The sequence below is a fragment of the Schistocerca nitens genome, chromosome 7 (assembly GCF_023898315.1).
Source record: "Schistocerca nitens isolate TAMUIC-IGC-003100 chromosome 7, iqSchNite1.1, whole genome shotgun sequence".
Taxonomy (NCBI): Eukaryota; Metazoa; Arthropoda; class Insecta; order Orthoptera; family Acrididae; genus Schistocerca; species Schistocerca nitens.
Genome location: NC_064620.1, coordinates 169,735,026 through 169,753,370, shown reverse-complemented (window position 1 = coordinate 169,753,370; position 18,345 = coordinate 169,735,026).

Below are 18,345 nucleotides of genomic sequence, written 5' to 3'. Positions count from 1 at the left end.
ATTATTGTTCTGTTGCCGATTCATCATCGCATTCATTTCCACAATCCTCGTTGTATGAGTCAACAATATCACTGTAGGATCCTTATCACTCACCTCTTGCAACCATTCCAGCCATACATTAGCATCTCTGCTAAACTCTGCCCTAGGCTTCTTTCCTTTCCTATTCCACAAACTGCAAGTATAAGAATATTTACATTTCTTTGGTGAGTTTGATAAAAATCAAAGTAACCGTAACTTGTACTGAATCTAGGGGAATAGTAAAGTATCAACGCTACTTTGTTTCAGGTTGTAGCAGTTGTGCTTGCGTGGATGAGCTATCCACTAAGCTACAATAACATTTCGTAAACAATGCCAACTGCGTAACTGAAAGCCAATGATGGCTGAAAATAACGGATGGAGAGTTATCGGAAAGGTACTGGCGCGAACTCAATCCAGTCTAGGCAGACAAAATAGAGCGGAAAAATCTTGTGGACGACTAGCAACATTCGTGTGAACAACGGAGGGTTAAGTCTAACGTGTGCCGTGTTTTCTCGTGGTATATGTGACAGCTGCAGGGCCGCTCTACTACGTTGCGATGGACGACGCCTGCTTCCCCAGAGACTTGCCTTCTTTCCACTGGGCCGGCACACTCTTCGAGGCTTGCTATCCCCCCGTAGCAGCGACCTGTATATAGAGACAGAAGTCATGAATTTCTGATGCACGCTCCGACGTAAGATGGAACTAGCAACACTGTAGATCTGGGGCTGTTTCGTGAACTCGCGTTTGAGATGGGAGACGTGCAGAAGGCAAAGAATGGGATGAAATTCATTTTATAAGTATGAGCTGAGTAAGTATTTCTGTCTTTGGCGTTTTTGTGACTTAGTGATAGGAGTATTAGTCTCCAACGACCTGTGGACGACGAGGTCATTAGGGAAGGGATTTCACTAGAGCGCTCATAATATCATACCCGTAGAAGTAAGATACCTGAAAACAGGGTCAGAATAGGGAACATATCCCCGCGACTGTTGTGTGTTGTGGAGAGATTACTGTTTAAAGGTCACTTTCGTCTCTACCAATCGTGGGAGATATTATCAAGTGCGTTAGGCCTCTAACACACCAATATTGAAGTGTAACCGGAAGTTGCCTACGTTCTACTTTTGCCCAGGTACTGAACTAGACTATAGTATAAAAACGTCCTTTCCAGCAAACTAAATGACCTCCGCCTTCCTCGATTCACTATCACCAGTCTCTACACATCGATTTGATTCTCACTTACGGGACTCTCGTATTCAAATTTCATGCATTTTCGTGAATCTACACGAAATGCCCTACAGATTGCACCCAATAGTTGGCCGAGTCTGCAGCGAAATGTTCTTCTGAGTTCTTTTTCGTTTAAAACTATCAAACACGGCACCTCATACGCATACACTTACTTTTTTTAGTTTCATTTTCGTACTGTAGGCTATTTGTTGATATCTACAGAAGAGCTATCTCGTGCACTTTTATTCCGCTGTATTCTATTAGCATGTCACGATTTCTTCATTTGTTTTCTGTAGGTTACGACTACTAGCCAAAAGGAGGCTAATCACCCTATGAGCTTTTGCGATTACCTTTGAACTAGCTGATCACATTAACTTCATCCAGTCTGATTTTTATCTGCTCAACAACCAAATCTTTCAAATGGAAGTGTTAAATAATAGCAGGAAATGTGAGTTTTTTCATCATCTATGCTACACGTCGCACTGATGTTTACAAACTGTTCTCAACAAAGAACTGCCCGATGCATCCGTTTGAACATTTTAACGACAGCGCTGCGTCATTTGTACAAAATTCGTCACCTCCTGTATAAATTGGTTCAAATGGCTCTGAGCACTATGGGACTTAACATCTATGGTCATCAGTCCCCTAGAACTTAGAACTACTTAAACCTAACTAACCTAAGGACAGCACACAACACCCAGCCATCACGAGGCAGAGAAAATCCCTGACCCCGCCGGGAATCGAACCCGGGAACCCGGGCGTGGGAAGCGAGAACGCTACCGCACCCTGTATAAATTGACCTAACTCATTGCAACTACCTTCGTACATTCTTTGATCAAAGGTTCTGCAGCATAACGATAAACCTCACTGATTGAATCAGTTTTATCTCACAATCCATATTTTCTCACATGTTTTATTCCCCTTTCCCACATAAAGTCTCTTTACTGGATGTGCTACTTCTGTTCTCTTAGCTATTCATTCATAGTCCGGAGACGTCGCATTTTTCGCAGAAAGTTTCCCTTTCCAGTTTGGCAGATAGCAATTTTTAGACAATATCTGCACTTCTCGCTCAGCTATAGATGTAACTGAGAACTCTGATTTCAAACTACTCATTCTGGGTATATTTCTAAATTAATTTTGAATGCCAGATTCAACTTTCCAAACGAAAGTTAGTGTTTTTTATTCTTCAGTTCATTTCTGTGTTTCATGCACTCATCGATCTTAGGTACCCCAGGTACACGTGATGGTCAGTTGTTTTAGTGACACTATTGTTAAAACTTACCCACTTTGTTTCATCGTATTATCTGTGCATCATTTTGGCGTTAATTGAAATAATTTAGAGTTCTAATTTGACACATGCTATGTTGAAGGTACCGAGACATTAAACTTCCCTGATTCTTTCCTTTAGTCCGGAAACACCGCTCACGTGAAATGGAAAAGTTATCTGCATCTATCAAAACTTTAAATAAATCACGGTCGGTTACACAGTTTTGCATCCTTCAAAAATGGCTCTGAGCACTATGGGACTCAACTGCTCAGGTCATAAGTCCCCTAGAACTTAGAACTAGTTAAACCTAACTAACCTAAGGACAACACACACATCCATGCCCGAGGCAGGATTCAAACCTGCGACCGTAGCGGTCGCGCGGTTCCAGACTGTAGCGCCAGAACCGCTCGGCCACCAGCGGCCGGCTTTGCATCCTTATCTCCACCTGGAAATACGTATTTTATTATTATTATTATTATTATTATTATTATATATACAGGGTGAGTCACCTAACGTTACCGCTGGATATATTTCGTAAACCACATCAAATACTGACGAACCGATTCCACAGACCGAACCGAACGTGAGGAGAGGGGCTAGTGTAATTGTTTAATACAAACCATACAAAAATGCACGGAAGTATGTTTTTTAACACAAACCTACGTTTTTTTAAATGGAACCCCGTTAGTTTTGTTAGCACATCTGAACATATAAACAAATACGTAATCAGTGTCGTTTTTTGCATTGTAAAATGTTAATTACATCCGGAGATATTGTAACCTAAAGTTGACGCTTGAGTACCACTCCTCCGCTGTTCGATTTGATGTGGTTTACGAAATATATCCAGCGGTAACGTTAGGTGACTCACTTTTTTTTTTTTTTCTAGTAGCATTAATGAAGAATGCAGCCAGTTCTACATGTTAGTGAAGCAGTCAATGTCAGTTAATACTGATTTCAATGAATTGCATCACAAGCTGTCGTCCTTGTGCAACGGTATGTGCGTTCAATTCTTGGAGAAGCCTTCTGCCAACAAGAGCCTCAATTCGGTGTTGCTAAGGCTCTAGTGATTTCCGGAACAACTACTTCTCGGGAGCTCTCTTGGATACCTCAAGACTTGACCTCTATCCGAAGTCGATCGCCACAAGTGGAAATGTATCCACAAGCGGAGGAATGATTGATCCTGGATCCCACCTCTAAGAATAAGTAACTGACCTGATCGAACTCACTTATCAGAGATTTTGTTGCTGCACAATTCAAAGATGGTAACGTCTGGTCAGAAAGGAAATTGCCAAGAAACATAATGAAGAAGAAGACGAATCGTAATAGATTGTACTACTATGAGAACTGAAGGACACTCACGACCGCGGCGTAAGAAAAGCACGTATTGGTTTCAGAAAAAGAGCCAAGGACAGAAAAACAAAATCATTGAATATCCATGACAAAAGAAATACAAATCCTTGGCGCGATTCTTACAGCATTCTGACAATATTAATCCTCCGTAGGGTTGTCTGTAATAAATAAATCTTGTGTGATGTGAATTCGCAGGTAGAGGTCGGACCTCGACTGTCGACTTCAATACAAGTAGCGCTTGTATTCATACATCCATCAACGCGGCACAAGAGACACCAATAACAAAAAAAATTCTTTTGTAATATGATGTGTTTTATAACATTTGAAACGATTAAAGAAATTTATATTTTTAAGCTCCTTTCAGCCGTCTAGTTTCCAAATAAAATTTGGCCATATAATAAGAAACTAGACTGCTGAAAGATGGTTAATTTGACACCCTGTAAAGAACAGCCGAGTCCCGCAACCATCTCTGGACATACAGAGATTTATATTTTTGTCTAAAAACTCAGGATGAGACAAAGTAAAGTAGAATATGAAAGACATATATCTGCATACGCCATCAGTTTTTGTACAATCTAAATATACTGATTTACAAACCAAAACAAAAAATGACGGTACAACATTTAATATTTAGGCTATTACTAGCCTTGCCGCTTCTCTGTGATGTCGCCTGCGTACACATTCGACACAAATACTGAACACATCTCCTCCTCACCCTCCCTGTGTCCACCTCTTCATCCCTCTACCTTTCCACCTCATCTTCCCACTGTCTTGATCACATCATTCTTCCACCTCTGTCTGTCTTCTCCGCCCCAGTCTGTCTCTTTTCATCTCCTCCTCCCCTCTGTCCATTTCTATCTGACCATATATTCTTCCTCCCTCCTTTTCCACCAGCCCATTTACCATCTACACCTTCCATATGCCTTATGCATCTCCCCCTCCTCCCCTTTCTCTGTCCATTTCCTCCTCAATCTCACTCTGTCCATCACTTCATCCATCTCAACCTGCCTGCAGCCACACTCATTGGTATGTGTAGCCCTTGCAATGCACTTCAGTAAAGCAGACCAATACTACTCCAACAATATACCTGTCATGCAGGGAAAGCTACACATCAGGGGCTTGAAAATCATTTATCTGCCATGCAATACAGGCCGATAAAGCAGTCCGATACTACTCCAACATAACGAGTCTTTCATGTAGACAACCTACATGGAGTAGTCCAGAAAACAGTTTCCTGTCCCTGATATGTAGGCTGCCCTGCAAAGCAGATTGATTCTGTAGGTTGATACTGTTCCAACACTACATGCCTGTCACAATGAGCAGCCTGAGAAAAACATGTTTTTGCCCATGTCTCTGCTACTGTTGGAGCTAGGCGGTGATAAATCCCACAGTCCTGATACTTTTGAGGCACTGTTGTTTCTGTGCCAAATTTAGTTGAAATCGATCCAAGGGTTACATGCACATGTGTACCCCACAGCAAAAAAACGCTATTTCCCTATCCTACACCTAATTCACCATACAATCAACCAAACTGTCAAAAGATATCCGTACCATGGTGTTCTACACACAAGATGGCATTTCAGTCAACCACGCCAATGATGACGTCAAGGCACCTATCAAATGGGTTAGTGTTTGTCGGGTAGTCGCACATCCACAATCGCCGTCTACACAGTCATAGATGGTGCAGTATGGCCAGAGAAGACGCCTACCAGACTCTCTGTTAAGGAGGACCGTAGAAAGAATGGAAGTAGCCAGTCGCAAGCCTTTGTGGCCCGATGGCATAATGTGAATCGTTCTGTTGCTTCTCGGACGTTGTGGAAGAGTATAGAGATCCTTATTTTATCCCAAAGACCAGGGCAAGGTCGACCACATGTTACATCAGAAAGAGAGGACTGTTATTTGACTGTATGGGCACGATAGTGCCGCTTTAGTACTGCGCAGCAACTGGCATCCAACCTCGCAGCATCCACTGGACGTCTTGTATCGACGCAAACGATGTTCAGAAGGCTTCGGCAGAGTGACCTTTACTGTCGAAGATCTGCTGTATGTGTACCTCTGACTTGTCTTCACAGAAGGATATGTCTAAAGTGGACTCGTCAACATCCCACCTGGATGGTCGAACAGTGGACCAATGTTCATTACACACATGAGTCCCGATTTGGTCTGGAGAGTAATTCACGGCGGATTCGCATCTGGAGGGAACGCCGAACACAATTTTGGGACCCAAACATTATGGAAGACACCGATATCGAGGAGTATTCCTAATTGTGTGAACTTGTACAGGTGAATCGGCAAAGTTTGACTGCCGTCAGGTATCGTGACGAGATCTTGGTACCTCATGAACGGTTGATTGGCGACTCCATGGAGTGTTCTGTGCACCACGGCCACATAATAGAATAATTGGAAGGAGAAACAGCATTGGTCGTTTTTTTTTTTTTTGTTTTATTATCCGCAAAATCGATTTTCGGTCACTTAGTGACCATCCTTAGTGCTAGAAGTTAAAAATTTCACATAACGATCAGAGAGTATAAAACAGAAAATCACAACTACACTTGCGTATGAACATAACAGTTGTAGGAACGTACCCGTAATATACAATTAAAGTTGGTAGGCACTGGTATCAACAAGCTTAGAGCGATCACATAAACTGAGGCCGCTGTTTACATGCACCTGTTCAGCAGACCTCGGTGTGACAGGGCTTGTAACGCCCTCTATGTGACATGTGTCACTGAAGACTTAATATTACTGGTTTTGCGAGATATTAACACAAAATAACTCTTGTGCATTTGTGAATCATTAAGTAATTCAAATTTAAAATGTACGTAAAACACATAGCAGACGATGGGGGAAGGAAACATCTAAAATACATTGGAATATTGTTTTTAAAAAACAAACTTACAAAACATAAAACAGATCGATAATAAGTTGTCAGAGTGCAGGACAGGTAAAAGAGAAAAAGACAATGAAAAAGAATAATATATGAATAACATGAAATGAGGTATAACATGGGTTTTTAAAAAACATAATACCCACCATCTGGCGTGGGAAGTTAGAAGCACAACGTTCGTGATTTACGTAAAATGTTGCGTTTAGACTAAGGAGTCAAATATACGAAAAATAGTAATAGTACGAAACTGCCATTACGTAATAATTAAAATGCCGTGAAACACAATATTCATTACAAAAAAGTTTGTAGGTGTGGATAAACAATTTTGTTATCATATTTAACCGACATGATGATGTACATCTCGTTTGTCCCTTTGGACAAGTTAGCATTATTATAACAGTGGTTATACGCTTCCGCATAAGCACTGGGTCAGAACCCATACATACATGACATCAAATATACACGGATGCCTACTGTAAAATATAGCACCCACCATTTGGCGTGGGAAGTTAGAAGTATATCGTTCTTGATTTACGTAAATATTACGTTAAAACTGAGAAGTCAAATATATAAAAATACTAATAGTACGAAAATGCCACTAAGTAACAATTCAAATGCCATTAAACAATATTCATTATAACAACAAAAAAGGTTTGAGGGTATAGACTAACAATTTTGTTATCATATTTAACGACGTGATAATGTACATATCATTCGTCACATTTGGACAGGCTATCATTTTTATAACACTGGTTGTACGCTTCCACATAAGCACTGGGTCTGAACCCATACATACATTCACAGGTTGATAAAACAGTAATAAAATTGCCAAGCAACCAGCTTTGAATACTAATAAAAATAATTTGATTTTACATAACTTATTGTAGCAGTGGAACCCATATGAACTAAAAGCAGACTTAAGAAGTACCTATAATTCTAACTGCGTTATTGAAATAAATTTAAAATACAAGATGCGAACAAGTAGTATACATCATAAATCGAGAAACCATCATGAGGAAGGACAGGTAATAGTGACACTTATACCAGAAATATACAGCCCGCATCTCGTGGTCGTGCGGTAGCGTTCTCGCTTCCCACGCCCGGGTTCCCGGGTTCGATTCCCGGCGGGGTCAGGGATTTTCTCTGGCTCGTGATGGCTGGGTGTTGTGTGATGTCCTTAGGTTAGTTAGGTTTAAGTAGTTCTAAGTTCTAGGGGACTGATGACCATAGATGTTAAGTCCCATAGTGCTCAGAGCCATTCGAACCAGAAATATACATCGTACTTTAGAGAGATTAACAATAGGCTATGCACGGTATCCAGCACTTATTCGAACAGAAAATGAATTGTTTATATACATTAAAAATAATTACGTAACAACCGATTTTAATTATTACGTAATGGCAGTTTCGCACTATTACTATTTTTCATATATTTGACTCCTTAGTCTAAACGTAACATTTTACGTAAATCACGAACGTTGTACTTCTAACTTCCCACGCCAGATGGTGGGTATTATGTTTTTTAAAAACCTGTGTTATACCTCGTTTCATGTTATTCATATATTATTCTTTTCATTGTCTTTTTCTCTTTTACCTGTCCTGCACTCTGACAACTTATTATCGATCTGTTTTATGTTTTGTAAGTTTGTTTTTTAAAAACAATATTCCAATGTATTTTAGATGTTTCCTTCCCCCTTCGTCTGCTGTGTGTCTTACGTACATTTTAAATTTTGAATTACTTCGTGATTCACAAATGCACAAGAGTTGTTTTGTGTTAATATCTCGCAAAACCAGTAATATTAAGTCTTCAGTGACACATGTCACATAGAGGGCGTTCCAAGCCCTGTCACACCGAGGTCTGCTGAACAGGTGCATGTAAACAGCGGCCTTAGTTTATGTGATCGCTCTAGGCTTGTTGATACCAGTGCCTACCAACTTTAATTGTATATTACAGATATGTTCCTACCAACTGTTATGTTCATACGCAGGTGTAGTTGTGATTTTCTGTTTTATACTCTCTGATCGTTATGTGAAATTTTTAACTTCTAGCACTGAGGATGGTCACTAAGTGACCGAAAATCGATTTTGCGGATAATAAAACAAAAAAATACGACCAATGCTGTTTCTCCTTACAATTATTCATGTACGGTTGTTACAAGGTACTGTGGGCCCAGACTTCGTAGTATGGACGACAATACTCGATCTCATCCCCTGAGCGCAGGTGGCTGATGTTTTCTTGGGAGCGGAAGTTATTGCACTCATGGCGTGGCCTGCTTACTCTTCTGATTTGGAGCCCATAGACAATGTCTGGGATGCACTAGGGAGACGGGCTGCATAGCGTCAGAATCCACCACCCACTCTCCAAGACTTGCGAGCAGCTCTGTAGGAAGAATGGGCGTTATTGCCTCGACATGGGATTGATGACATCGTCCACAGCCTGCCCCGCCGTTGTGAGGCCTGTATTGCTGCCAGAGGTGGTCACACTGCATACTAAAGACATTAAACAGATGTAGGAATGTGTGTGCGAATTCGTTAAGCTGAGAAGAACGAAGAACATTTTTGTCTGCCGTTATGCATGTCGCAGTAGTTTATATTCTTTATACTTCACATTGTTTCTACTTTACTAACATCTGTTTATAATGTTTTGTGGCAAAATAAACGCAATCTTGCAGAATTTCCTTTTGTTGCTTTAATTTTAGATACCAGTGTATCAGATATGCGATAAAAAAATCACTTATTCCTCATGACAAGTTTGGAAATGGCGTCCATCACCAAACCATCACTCTCATCATAAGTAACGACACATAATACAACCATTTGTTGTTGTGGTCTTCGGTCCTAAGAAAGGATAGGCTGGTTTGAGCTGCATCAAACCAGACTTCAGTCCTAAGACTCGTTTGATGAAACTCACATACTCCTTTGCGAGCCTCTTCATCTCCATATAACTACTGCAACTAACATCCTTCTGAATCTGCTTAGTGTATTCATCTCTTTCTCTCTCTACGATTTTTACCCCCCACACTTCGCTCCAATACTAAACTGGTGATCCCTTGATGTCTCAGAACGTGTCCTGTCAATCGATCTCTTCTTTCGTTTAAGTTGTGCCACAAATTTCTTGGCTCTGAGCACTATGGGACTCAACTGCTGAGGTTATTAGTCCCCTAGAACTTAGAACTAGTTAAACCTAACTAACCTAAGGACATCACAAACATCCATGCCCGAGGCAGGACTCGAACCTGCGACCGTAGCGGGCTTGCGGTTCCAGACTGCAGCGCCTTTAACCGCACGGCCACTTCGGCCGGCACAAATTTCTTGTCTCCCCAAAACTATTCAGTACATCCTCGTTAGATAGATGATCTACCCATCTAATCTTCAACATCCTTCACATCCTTCTGTAGTGCCGTATTTCGAAAGCTTCTATTCTGTTTTTCTCTAAACTGTGTATAATCTATGTTTCACTTCCATACATATCTACACTCCAAACGACTACAATTTTTTTTTTTTTTGTTAGTACTGGTTTTCCATCTGAGCTTTTGATATTCATAGAGCTGTTTCTCTTTTCCCTAAATGCTCCTTTAATTTTCCTGTAGGCGGTATCCACCTTTCCCATAATGAAATATGGTTCTAAATCCTTCGATTTGTCCTCTAGCCATTTCTGCTTAGCCATTTCGCACAACCTGTATTGGCGTACGCCTTCGCCATTACTCCGGTCGGCGCTACGGAACAGTTCCGTTTTTCTTGCCTATATCCGCCTAAGTTAGTCACATTAGCTTAATCTTCTTTTTCTTGTGTTTTTGTTACACATCGCCGAAGGGTCATCAAGGCTATGAATGAATGAATTTGGCATGATCAGTTCTAGGGATGGCCTGGTGTCGCCAGCCAGTTAGACCCTGGGAGGGAGTAAGTGTTCTCCAAGTGTCTGCGTGGAGTGTTATTCACGTGAAAGTGAGCCAAAACTGAACTAAGCGCGCCTATGACAAGGGAAGACCAAGACACTCCTCCAGACTACGCGCAGATAACGCCCCCTGGCCAGCGTACATATAGGCCGCCGCCGTCCACCGAGCTGAGTCAGTCTCTTATTCTCAGTATCATAGTATGTTTCATAGGGAGTCAATTCGCATTGCACCTCTATGTATCGAACTGTGCTCTAGTCTTCCGCAGTGATAGTCGTCGCCTCGCACCTTAGCTAGATGTGAGGGAAGTTAGTCATTGTATATAGTTGCAATATGTACACGGACAATATTCATGGATTAGTACATGTTATTCGATGGCTGTTAACCACAGAACTTCAGATCGGGCATCAATGAAGTTGAGTATTCAATTGGTTCTTGTAATAAGGTGTATCTTAACTAAGTGTGGATTTTGTGTTATAATGAGAGGAAACCGGCCAACCACCAAACGTACCACCCTCTCCTCATCCAGCCAGAAACCACAAAACATTACCGGAGGGCACAGTCACAACAAAACCTTTCTAGATGTCTACGAATCATGTTACTGTGGGACTTCAGTACCAGTCTGCTGTTCACCTAGTCTGATGTGAGAAACAACATAAAAGAATTTTTAACATCGTGCACCCACGTCACCAACTGTGATAACTAAACAAATAAATAGAAACCAATCTTTACCTAGGTTTCAGCCAAAATAATTTGGCCTTCTTCAGAAGCTATTGACACTAAACTATTGCATGCCAAAGTCTGGCCATGTCAAGTATAAAGCTATAGCACCGTAGTACCCAGTCATATATCTACATTACTTAGCTGTAGAGAAGCAGCAGGCCCCACTGCGCGGAAGAGGCCGGTAGGCCGCGAGAGCTGCGTCGGAACTAATCGCTGCGAGCAGCTACGTACCGAGCACCGCTGATGATCATGCACGGGCGCACGTGGAAATATAGATGTATAACAGTAGCTACCTTTAAGTTAGGAATTGGATTAATATAACCATTAAAATTGTTATGGCATAATATGTAACCGAACTTACTTCTGAGGAGAACGAGAACCCTATAAACGGATTCGGAGCCCATAAGAAAGACTAGCTATTACTCTGCAAAATTATTCCTCAATTTTGAATACATTACTATTCGACTAAAGAAAGTGGAGTCAGGCGTCGGCGACTGCAAAGGCAACTCAACATCAGGGCCGGTGAAGCAAAGGTCATTAAGTAGGTTTTCTTTATCAAGCAACAGGTGTTTAAAGATTAGATTTGCAACTCCTCAAGGATGTCAAGCCTAGTGCCTTTACCCTCGCAATTTAATAGCTCTGTGTTATTTGGTGGATTAGGAGCATGGGCCAATTGAACAAGTTGCTTTGTTTATTAACCGGTTACGGCTTATCTACAACCCATCTTCAGAATTTTTTGGCCCCCTATGGCTGGTGCTGGCGGCCCCTCGCATTTTTCGTGATACCACGATCATTTAAAAAAAAGAATCGACGATTTTGTCTGAGTACGGACCATTGCAATATGAGCCGTTTCCAAGTTTTATCTAAAACGTTCTGGAATATTCTACAAGAATCTGAAAACATTTCTTAGCCATCGAAAACATTTGAAAAGTTCCAGAACACTATATATCAATCCCAAACTTTTTCCATTGAAAAACAGATCGATTATGAAACTGGCAGAAGATATCTTGAAACTTCCTGACAGATTAAAACTTTGTGCCGGAGCGAGGTTCGAACTCGGGACCTTTGCCACTCCGCTGCAGAGTGAAAATCTCATTCTGGAAACATCCCCTAGGCTTTGGCTAAGCCACGTCTCCGCAATATCCTTTCTTCCAGGAGTACTAGTTCTGCAAGGTTCGCAGAAGAGCTTCTGTGAAGTTTGAAAGATAGGAGACGAGGTACTGACAGAATTGAAGCTGTGAGGACGGGTCCGTGAGTCGTGCTTGGGTAGCTCAGTTGGTAGAGTACTTGCCCGCGAAAGGCAAAGGTCCCTATTTCGAATCTCGATCCGGCACACAGTTTTAATCTGTCAGGAAGCTTCATATCAGCGCACACTCCACTGCAGAGTGAAAATCTCATTCAGAAGATATCTTGATTGACACCATGATCCTATGGCGATCATTTCAAACATCCACATCTCCACTATCATAACAGCTATCGCCACATAACCACTATAGTGCATAACGGGGGAACCAAGGCAAGCATTACACACAAAATCAGTGATTCGCGATGATACGTGCTTTCCGAGAACGTAGCGCCCGTGCCGTTGGCCAGAGAATTTACCTCGCAGGTGTACCGAGTGGTTATAATTAAACTTTCCCTAGTTACCATATGAGTGCCAGTCTTGCTAACACTAATGTCAAGAATATGGGTAAGAGAAATAATGCAGAATCAGTTCAATTGAAACAGTAGGTTTGATCATCACGCGAGTGTTACGGTAATGCTTCAGGAACTCGGGTGGGAGTCTCTAGAGGAAAGGGGGCGTTCTTTTCGTGGATCGCTACTGAGGAAATTTAGAGAACCAGCATTTGAGGCTGACTGCAGTACAATTTTACTGCCGCCAACTTACATTTCGCGGCAAGACCACAAAGATAAGGTAAGAGAGATTAGGGCTCGTACAGAGGCATATAGGCAGTCATTTTTCCCTCGTTCTGTTTGGGAGTGGAACAGGGAGAGAAGATGCTAGTTGTGGTACGAGGTATCCTCCGCCACGCGCCGTATGGTGGATTGCGGAGTATGTGCACTCCTGGAAATGGAAAAAAGAACACATTGACACCGGTGTGTCAGACCCACCATACTTGCTCCGGACACTGCGAGAGGGCTGTACAAGCAATGATCACACACACGGCACAGCGGACACACCAGGAACCGCGGTGTTGGCCGTCGAATGGCGCTAGCTGCGCAGCATTTGTGCACCGCCGCCGTCAGTGTCAGCCAGTTTGCCGTGGCATACGGAGCTCCATCGCAGTCTTTAACACTGGTAGCATGCCGCGACAGCGTGGACGTGAACCGTATGTGCAGTTGACGGACTTTGAGCGAGGGCGCATAGTGGGCATGCGGGAGGCCGGGTGGACGTACCGCCGAATTGCTCAACACGTGGGGCGTGAGGTCTCCACAGTACATCGATGTTGTCGCCAGTGGTCGGCGGAACGTGCACGTGCCCGTCGACCTGGGACCGGACCGCAGCGACGCACGGATGCACGCCAAGACCGTAGGATCCTACGCAGTGCCGTAGGGGACCGCACCGCCACTTCCCAGCAAATTAGGGACACTGTTGCTCCTGGGGTATCGGCGAGGACCATTCGCAACCGTCTCCATGAAGCTGGGCTACGGTCCCGCACACCGTTAGGCCGTCTTCCGCTCACGCCCCAACATCGTGCAGCCCGCCTCCAGTGGTGTCGCGACAGGCGTGAATGGAGGGACGAATGGAGACGTGTCGTCTTCAGCGATGAGAGTCGCTTCTGCCTTGGTGCCAATGATGGTCGTATGCGTGTTTGGCGCCGTGCAGGTGAGCGCCACAATCAGGACTGCATACGACCGAGGCACACAGGGCCAACACCCGGCATCATGGTGTGGGGAGCGATCTCCTACACTGGCCGTACACCACTGGTGATCGCCGAGGGGACACTGAATAGTGCACGGTACATCCAAACCGTCATCGAACCCATCGTTCTACCATTCCTAGACCGGCAAGGGAACTTGCTGTTCCAACAGGACAATGCACGTCCGCATGTATCCCGTGCCACCCAACGTGCTCTAGAAGGTGTAAGTCAACTACCCTGGCCAGCAAGATCTCCGGATCTGTCCCCCATTGAGCATGTTTGGGACTGGATGAAGCGTCGTCTCACGCGGTCTGCACGTCCAGCACGAACGCTGGTCCAACTGAGGCGCCAGGTGGAAATGGCATGGCAAGCCGTTCCACAGGACTACATCCAGCATCTCTACGATCGTCTCCATGGGAGAATAGCAGCCTGCATTGCTGCGAAAGGTGGATATACACTGTACTAGTGCCGACATTGTGCATGCTCTGTTGCCTGTGTCTATGTGCCTGTGGTTCTGTCAGTGTGATCATGTGATGTATCTGACCCCAGGAATGTGTCAATAAAGTTTCCCCTTCCTGGGACAATGAATTCACGGTGTTCTTATTTCAATTTCCAGGAGTGTATGTAGATGTAGATGTACTTTTAATGTGCTGCTACGGTACGTCATACCAGTACATACCGGTACCATTGCTGCTACAAAAGTTGCTCAATATGGCAACCATCAGTGTCCAGAAGAGTCTGAAAGGGCAGGATTGGATTCTGCATAGCAGAACGAAGCATATCCTTAGGTATGTTGGCTACCACTCTCGACAAGCTGCTCTTCAGATCAGCACATGTGTGAATGTTCTCCTGGTAAACCCTGTGCTTCAGGTAGCCACGCAACCTGGAATCAAAGGGAGTGAGATCAGGCGATCGTGCCGACCAGCATTTGGAAATGATCGGTTGATAATTCGATCGTTTCCAAATGTATTTCGGAGTAGCAGGTGAACGTCGTGAGCGATGTGAGTTCAATGCGTCTCTCACCTGTAGGATAAGTATCACATGCTGGCAAAGCATATCTCAGTAACGCTGGCCAGTCATACTGCACGTCTTTGGTTCTTGAACGCCAACCTGTTCAAAAAAGAATAGGCCAATGATGAACGTAGCCGTGATGCTACGCCATACGGTGACACATTCGCCGTACAGAGGAATTTAATGCACAGTGACTGGAGGTGAAGATCCCAACACTCAGCAATTCTGTGTGTTGACCTCATCCGTCAGGGAAAAATGACCTTCGCCTGTCCATAGGATGGTCCAGGGCAGGCCCTTGTCAACTTCAATCCTTGCGAGAAAGTGGAGAGCGAAGTCAACACGTCGTTGTGTGTCCTGTGGTGCAAGCTGCTGTACGATATGGATCTTGTACGGATACAATTTGAGAATGGATCGAAGCACCTTCCGAAAAGTGGACCACGGGATGTTCAACTGTCGTTACAGAGCACGCGCACTACCTGACGATCGGGAATTGTTCACAGCGTTGTTTGCCACAGAAACAGTGATTTCATCAACCACCTGTGGTGAAACCAGTCGTCGGCTCCTTCCCGGAGCGACGCCCAATTCTCCAGATGATTTGAACTTCTTCATCATGCTCCCCACAGCAGGTGGAGAAAGAGGGTCGGCAATATTCTCGAAGTGCACTGCGGCATTACTGTTGTTTTGATAACAGAGTTCCTTTTATCCAAACTCACGTTGACACATTAACAAGTGCACTGCGACTGGTCAGATGTGTGAGACTTCGAATCACGACGAGTGATCACGGCACCTGGAGGCCATAGTTTGAACTGGACGGTGGCGCTGTGACACATGGAAGTCATGCACTCTATTCTCTGGACATTAATGCTACCAAGCTCGGTACTCGTATAGAAACTAGTCTCCGAGTTATAACGTGTTAAATATGAAAACTTTGATTATAACCATCCTGCACTTCTGGCACTGGTTTCTTCGGTTTGGCAGGTCTTAAGTTGGAGATGTCGTAGACTTGGGAAGAGAATCTGGAGGTGGAGCTGGTGTACAGCCTGTTCGCGAGCGACATAGAGAGGGCAGCGCAGGCTGTCTTTGGAACAGCAGCGCCTGTGAAGGATCAGTAGACCTTGGAGGAAGGTCGGGGGCAGGGGTGCCCCTGGGAGGGTGTAGTGACTGGAGCGGCTAGTGGTTGTTGCAACTCCTCACAGGAGCTGCGGAACTGAGTTTCAACGGGGCAATGCGTGTCTTTCCACGGAATTGGTTGCAGCGTTGATCTGCTGGCCACTGCCCTTCTTGGTGAGCTGCTATATTTGAAAGTCACTGTTTGAAAATCGTTCTACAGCTTTCACCGTTAGTCGTTGCTGTTAAAGCTCCCCTACCGGCAATGTACTGTGTTCCCACACCATATCAGCATACCTGTTATTTGACTTGGCTTGGATGTGCTCACTTTCTTAGCCCCCTCCAGCGTCTCAATTTCTACGGAACTTTCAGCTTGCCAATTGGTTGTTGGTATTGGAATTCTGGAACTTCTGTCCCCGACCTGCATGGTGGTGGTGGTGGTGGTGGTTAGTGTTTAACGTCCCGTCGACAACGAGGTCATTAGAGACGGAGCGCAAGCTCGAGTTAGGGAAGGATTGGGAAGGAAATCGGCCGTGCCCTTTCAAAGGAACCATCCCGGCATTTGCCTGAAACGATTTAGGGAAATCGCGGAAAACCTAAATCAGGATGGCCGGAGACGGGATTGAACCGTCGTCCTCCCGAATGCGAGTTCAGTGTGCTAACCACTGCGCCACCTCGCTCGGTCGACCTGCATGGAGATGTAGAAGATACAGTGCTCGCCGTTTCTCAGTCTGTCAGTGTAATATCACTGGTTTGTTAAAGGTCTGAAAAATTACTTCCCTTTTAAAGACTGCTCTGTACAACTGCCCTATTTTGAGTAGTATACATCTTTAAATCTTAGTCCTCCTTAAAAGTTCCTTAAGTTTGAGGAGTAATTTCTAAATTTATTTTTATGGCACCTCAAGATAATTTTTTTTCTATTTTGATGCTCCCTTTAAAGGTGGTTGAGAGTAAATTTACCCCGATTTTCGAAGGGATTTGTATATACCTTTTAAAAGAGGGTCAGCCTGACTTGTGTTCTTTGTAATCATCAGTTTAAATCAAACCTTAATGTTCTTCTCGCTCTCTTGTTATCGTTTAAGGTTAAGTACAAGTCTCAATCAACTGCTACCAACTAAATTGTTGATCAGTAAAGTAACCTGAATTCATTCCTGTTTAGTCTTTTTAGATCGACTCAACCTATTTGTACCTGCATTTATTCCACGTGTAGTCCGGCGCTTAGGTCAATTAAGGGAATCGGCACATGATCAACATGTCATTTATTGTTCTTAATACGGTGAGAAAGTTGCCTTCCATAATTTCAAGTAACTGAATTTTTCCCAGTTTCACTGAACGGAAAATTTTTAAATTCTGTTTAAATATTGGACTGGAGTCTGTTGTGCGATACACATTGCTAAGCCTACCTGTAAGATAATTTTCAAATTAAATTTGGCTGTAACTGACTCTCTATCTGAACTTTGGGCTTCAGTTTGTATTGCAATTCAGATTGCTGAGCATGCCTGTAAAATCATATTTTGCTTAATTGCTTCAAGTTAAATTCTGATTTAACTAAGCCTTGGATTTCAACCTATTCACTATTTAGATAGCTGAGTCTGCCTGTAAAGTCAAATTTTGCTTAAATGTTTCAAGTAAATTTTACTTTAATTAATCTCTGTCTATTTATTTATTTATTCTGGTTGCTCATATTGCTGAACCTGTCTGTAAAAGCACAAGTTGCTTAATTGTTCTATGCATGCTAACAGTCTAAACAACCCCAAGTGACTCAGTAACAAAGAAAAAAATTAGCCACGACATGTGCTTAGTCCTACTTCAGCAGCCCTTGTCCTGCTGTCCTGCCATTCCAGGTGCTACAACAAAACTTAGAAAAGTATACAGTTTTATTACTGAAACTCTTTCGTAGTGTCGGGTAGATATAAGTTAGTAGGTGACTAAAGAGGAGTTAATGCTGCATGGCCGAAATGACGTGGCAGCACTGGAGTGGTATGAGATGAGGAAGTATTCTACCAT